The following is a 6586-nucleotide window of genomic DNA, read 5'->3' as shown; positions in this document are numbered from 1 at the left end:
TGTGACTTTTAACTTGGGAGCTTGGAATGTCGAGAATGGTTTGGTTTTCAGAACATTTTGGACATTTTTCGACAGTTTCGAGACGGTTCCATGATTGCTGACCCGTCATGGCAGGTATCGTTTTCTCACTGGCATATAGGTTAGGGAAGCCATTTTTCCATTGCATTATGCATACTAGCCTCCATTTTTCGGTACATCTACCATAAGGTCGATCCCATCGTGTTATGGTTCGTAAGCCATCTTCACTCGCCGATTCTTTAAATCATGACACGATGGTAGAAGCCATCCTTTACATGGGCATTGTAGTTAGCACCTCACTGACATTTGTTGCCCATGCTGCTCCGTTCTGAGTAGGTTTGGGAGTCCTCTTTAGTCCCGCCATGACTTATGCGATGAAGCCTCATTCCTCTTTGCTTCTTCATTTCGTTCTGGCCTTATACCCTAGAGGCTCCTTTGTGTTGAGTTGTACCACTGCATTGCATTTTGACCATTTGCACCTTTTGGCCTTGAGTCGGCTTCACTTGGACTCGTGTTTAAGCAAACTTTTGACCCTGATGACTGCAAAATCAAACTTGCATATCTTTAACCTCTGCAACTTGACACACCTTGACCCGTGGAAGGAACACACCTTTGAGTGTCATTGACCAGTTTTCACCTCCCTGCATTGAGCATAGGAATGTTCCGTTCCCAGGAACTAGATCATCTGTTTCACCGACACTCGTTCCTTCCACTGTACCATAGCATTCTTTCATTCTTTTTCCAGCTTAACAGAAAAAGACAAAAAAATTATATATTCCTAAAACAGCGGGAACAGGACAGTATTTTCATTTATTGTTGGCAGCTAGAGTCAGTCGTGTCGCCCTTGAACAAAGCACTCAAAGCAAAGTCCCCTCCGTTTGGGCGGGATTTAGTTTGACTTAGGTACACCTTAACCTTGTTATTGAGTCAGTTCTCCCCCGATTGGTTATCTCTTCCAATCATATGGAGGGTTCGTTCGTGCCTCCTACATGACAAACTTATACAGAGTCATCATATGCTGCCATATAGTCACATTGAGTCGTGCTTTTGTTCAAGGGAAGTTAGCCTGAGTCGGCCTCTCTGCGGTGTCTCTTGACTCATTTTTCAGTCGGCCATCCCTAGTTGTCAGTATCATGTCTATCATCACATCAGTTATATTGGTCCTTTACTCGTGCTGGTTTGAGAAGGTCTCCATTGACTTCTTGCTGGTGGGTCTTGTCCTTATTGATGATGACATCTTGCTCTGAGGACAGGCCTAGAGCTGCACCCTGGCCCTATTTTCATTATTGATAGGTCACCTTGTGCTCAACATCGATCAGTATCATGGGTCTTTGACTGAGTGGTTTCCCTTGTGTTTGACATCAGATTACATTATCACACATTGGGATTTTTGCAATACCTTGGTTTCCATTTGACCCTATTGGTGGATACCTCGCCTTTATGTCAGCTTCCATTATTGGTTGGTTCAGAGGGTTTCTATCATGCGCTATCCACATCTTGTGTATGTCGGAAACGTACTTTAGTTGGGTTACTACATCTCTTTCATCCGATTCCTTCCACATTATTGGCCTATGGGTTACACTCGCGCTAGATTAATGAAGGATGCCTTAATGCCTTCCTTCTAACAGATCTTTCCCTATCGACTCCAACTCATTGCTCTGGGGCAAAGATCTAGAGTCCATTTGGTAGTACCTTGGGGTTGGCATTCATTAGTGGCAGATCCTTCGCTATCGACAATGGGAAACCATCATTGTCTCCTGATCAATAGATTCTTACAGGTGTTTGACTCTAGCTCATCTATTCACACTTGTTAGATTGTACTGGGTACCTTGACGCTCATTATCATTATCGGTGAGTAGTCTCGCATTTGTTAACGGTATACATCAATGACCAGTTATCAAATGATTTCTCACATGGCCTACTTCAGATCATTTATTCCCATGGTGTAGAAATGTACCACGACGGTCAGTGAAGACCTTAGGTTGTATCAGTATTCATTGGTTCACTTAACAGTTTCTCCTGTTGCTGCTAGTTGATACCATTCCACCTTATATGTTGCAGTCAGTCATGGCAACATTCTATATGCTGGCACCTGAGTTTGCATTGTAGTACCATCCTATTCCATCATGTTCAGTTGGTACCTTTTGGGATCAGTTCTCGATATCAGTGATCTGGTTCATCCTTCAGCTTCATTGACATTCTTATATGTGATATTTAGACATGTACTTGTTCGATCGTGATCAGATGATCCATTATGTTTTTCCAGTTCTTTATACTTGTATACTTAGTGGATCCGCTTGTACTTGATATGCGGACATGCTTTACTTTTTCTGAGCATGGGTATGCCCACCTCAGACAGTGTTTCTTCTTGATCTCCTTTTATGGATTAGCAGGCTGAACTCTGGTGAAGTCCTTCTCGGTTTTTGACAGATTTCCTTTCCATGTACTTGCTTAATACATTTCGGCCATCATGTACCCCTTCTGACCTCATATATTAGGGGGCATATGTTATAGCTCCAAATCTCACTCTTGGGGTTTGTGATGCTGCACTCATGGCCTAGGGAAACCCCTCCTTCCAGACCTGGTCCAAAATTTAAAAACAGTGTTTTATTTCCTATACGTGACATTTCCCTGAGCTAAAAGCGTGTATACATGGGTATGTGTATACCCAACCCACGTATATGTCTTAAAACACTTTAAAAAATTTAAATCTCCTTAATTTCGGGCGGGGATCGCGGGTTTTACCTACTGATCACCTGTTAGTGCCTGTGGCTCAACTGTTCCCAACGAATTCCCAACTAAAAAAATACTTTGGGAGAAGTATAAAAAGGCTTCAATGGGAAGGCCTAAGGGAGGAGAGAAGAGAGAGAAAGGTTATTATGCTGAGATTTCCCTGACCAGGTCTGAAGATCCTTGTGCCTCCTGCACTTCCCCCATTTTTACAGGAAACCCTTGTTTCCTTGTCTGATGATGTCCATTTACTACTTGTGATATCATGGACTAAGTCATGGAAGGAGTTTGTTAAAGGTTTGAAACTGGAAGAATCCGGAGGATGGTTCCGCTTGGAGCCTGCGAAAGGACGACTCAGGTGAAATTATTCCTTTCTGTACTTTATTTGTCTATAATAAAAGAAACACATGTCCTTGTTCCTGATATAAATCTTCTTCATGTTTATAATATTCATGTTAGAATTCATATGTGAATGGTTGTTTAATTGCATAACTAACTACCTTTCTTTATAATATGAAGATGGTTTCTTTATAATGTTTAGTCCATATACTGTTGTACTTTCTTGAATTGGTTGTTTTGCAGGTCAAAGGAGAAAAAGAACTCCAAGAAGGGTTTGGACCCTGGAAGGACCTTCTCAAACATAGGACCTCAGGTACGCCCCTTATTGTAGAGTTTGCTTATATTAGCATTATGGTTGTATGGAATGTGTGTTTCTCTGTATAGACAAATTTTAGTCTACTAGGGTATCAGCCCAAGACCCTAGGGGAACTTTTCCCTTAACAAGCCTTACAAATAAGTTTGAAATGTTAGACTTAGGACACTTGCATTATTTTCTTGGTCTTCAAGTCTTGCAATCCAAGGAAGGTATTTCCCTTTCCCAATCCAAGGATGCTTGTGATCTTCTACGCCACTTTCACATGGAAGATTGTAAGCTAGCCCCTTCACCCTTTCAGTCTAGAGCCAAACTTTCAGTCACTAGTACTTCCTCTAAAGTTGATGCTACCTTATACCGTCAGCTTGAAGGAAAACTTTTATACTTGTCCTGACCTTTCCTTTGTTGTTGGACTTATTTCTCGGTTTATGGAAAACCCACATGAAAGTCATTGGAAAGCAACTAAAAGAATACTTCCTTATGTTCGAGGTACAGTTCAGTTTTGGATTCATTACAGTGCAGAAGCATCTCCTCTATTGGTTGGTTTCATTGATTCTTATTAGGCTGGTGACCATGATGATCGGAAGTCTACTGTCGGTTATGTCTTCACTCTTGGTTCTGGACCTATTACATGGGCTTGAAAGAAACAAAGTGTCATTTCTCTTTCTTCAGCAGAATCAAAGTATCATGGTGTCATAGAAGCTAGTAAGGAAACCCTGTGGCTTCGTCAGATCCTGTCAGACTTTGGCTTTCAGCAGTAGCATCCGACTACACTTTGGTGTGATAATCAAAGTTCCATTCAACTATGCAAAGATCCAGTCTAACTTCAGTGCATCAAACACATTGAACTACACATCCACTTCATCAAAAAGCTCATTCCCGACCATGTTCTTGAAGTGCAATATCATTCAACAGATGATCAAGTTGCAAACATCTTTACAAAGGCTCTCATGGAGGTGAGGTTTACTAAACTTCTATTTATGGTTGGAGTTCAGGAAGTTGTCACTAAGGGGGGATAGGCTCTAGTGCCTCCTTCCTTCTCCTATTGTGTCATATTTATACATCCTTCAATCCTATCCCAAGTTGTTCTTAAGGGGGGATGTTAGGATATTCTGACACATAGGAAATAGTTAAGTATAACTTGGTCTAGTGTAGAGTTAGGTAAAGTGTATTTCTTTACTATGTACTTTTGTAACTTACAATCCAAAGGTCGCGATATGTAGTGATCCAATGGTTCATTCTCTCATCAATATTATCGACCCTTGATCTTTGGCTTAATAACCAATTGGTCCATGATCTATATTTAAAGAGCATGGAGGGTCATTTGTAAGGTGACCATTCATGAGAGAATCTTATGTAAATTTTCTTTCTTTTATTAATAAATTGCCTGAAGTGGCCGCATTGGTTCAGGTCATGGACTATTTCCCTCTTTGAGGGTTTTAACCATGTCAAGAATACTGGTGTATTGATCTATGATCTATTTGTGAGTGGTGTCCTTTGGTGTTCTATCTGAGGAACTTACCCTGTAAATTCCTACACAGGTGATATTACATCCTACGCTATGCAGGTTGTTGCCGAAAGGGCCAGTAGTTATGGTTTTGTTGGTTGGCGCGAACAACTCTAAACCTAGGTCAAGCCCCCTTAAGCCAACATTATCAGCGCTTGATTTTGTTTTGCACTTGTCGTGCCTCTCCAGGTTGGAATTCCATCCGAGCCAATTATACAAATGAAAGAATTGATCTGGGTAGAGCAAAATGAAAATGTAGGGACTGCTAAAAAAATACAAAAGAACTCTCCTACAATTATTCTTACTCTTTAGCTCCTCATTATCACTTGGCTCCACTTCAAACTGCTATTGTCTATTTTATGTAACTCAGATATTGAAATACCTAACCCTAAGCATAGGTTACTTTGAAAACATGCTTCCAAGGTAGAAGAAATGTTGATGCATCTCCAAGAACAAGGTTTGAGACATAAACCATCTTTTGAAATGCCTTGCGTTTCTCTATTACAGCATCACAGTCTCTTATCTCAGGCCTTTGCCTAAAAATACGTATTTTCACTTCTATTTGCAAAGTTGAACTGGATTCATGTCGCTTGGATGCACTGAGTGATAATATCACTCCCTTTGTGGGCTCTGTTGAAATATGGCAACAAGAATATTCCAATTTAATTTGTCCTTGAATTAAATTGTGAATTAAAATCAAATTTAGTCTTAACAGCTACTTGGAAATAATTAATTAATTTATTTTAAATTAATTAGTTGGAGAAATTCAAGTTAGAAGTCTTTCTGATGTCATGCAAGAGTTATCCCTTAAATTAAGGAGATAAGATTGAGTTATATTTGAGTTGTAATTAGTTAACTCAGTTTACTGAGTTAAGTCCAGTTAAATTAGTTCCAAAGTGTTTGAGGAAACAATAGTGAGTAACAATCAGTTGATGCATTAATGCACTCAACTAGTGCTACTCTAGTTAACTGAAGATTCCCTCATAAAAAAACTCATGCATGTCTATTCTGAGAAAGACCTAGTTGAGATAAATGTTCAAGGATAGTGTACTATCAATTGTATGTGTTTTTTCATGGAGAAAACTCATGCATGCAATCAAGGATTCATCCTTGAGGATTGCATAGTTTTGAAGGATTGATTTTCCACTTGGTAATAGGCTAATCATCCACAAGGAACAACACAAAGAAATAGGAGCTTGGAAGGCAGAGAGGAAGGGTGAAGAGAAGCCTAGATTGCTTGTGAGCATCTGTGAGGATTTTACTAAGAGCTGGCTAGCTATGAGAGCCAAGGCTTTGTATAATTCCTATGTATTTCCACCATGTATGATAATACAATAGTGTGGGGTTTTATCTGAGGATTTCCCAAAAGTATTTTCATGTGTATTGCACCATTGATTCTTCTTCTTCTAGTTATATTGTTCAGCTCAATCTTTAAGCTTCTACAAATTGATAGTAGAAGTAGGTTATAGTATTCCGCTTTGATTTATATTGCATTACCGGGTTAACCTATCATAGATTTTATACATGGTATTAGAGCTGTGAATAGTATATTGAGAAGAGAATTTGAAGTTTGAAGTTTAGGGTCGTTGGACACAGATTGTCATTGATGTCAATGTGGCAATATTTGAGGAGCAGATAGAGATGAGAGAAGCAGATAGAGCCGAAGAAGAGGAGCACAT

The sequence above is a fragment of the Pinus tabuliformis genome, chromosome 3_2 (genome assembly GCF_031772625.1).
Source record: "Pinus tabuliformis cultivar Carrire ecotype Pingquan chromosome 3_2, CPIR1, whole genome shotgun sequence".
NCBI lineage: Eukaryota > Viridiplantae > Streptophyta > Pinopsida > Pinales > Pinaceae > Pinus > Pinus tabuliformis.
This window is presented reverse-complemented; position numbering follows the sequence as displayed.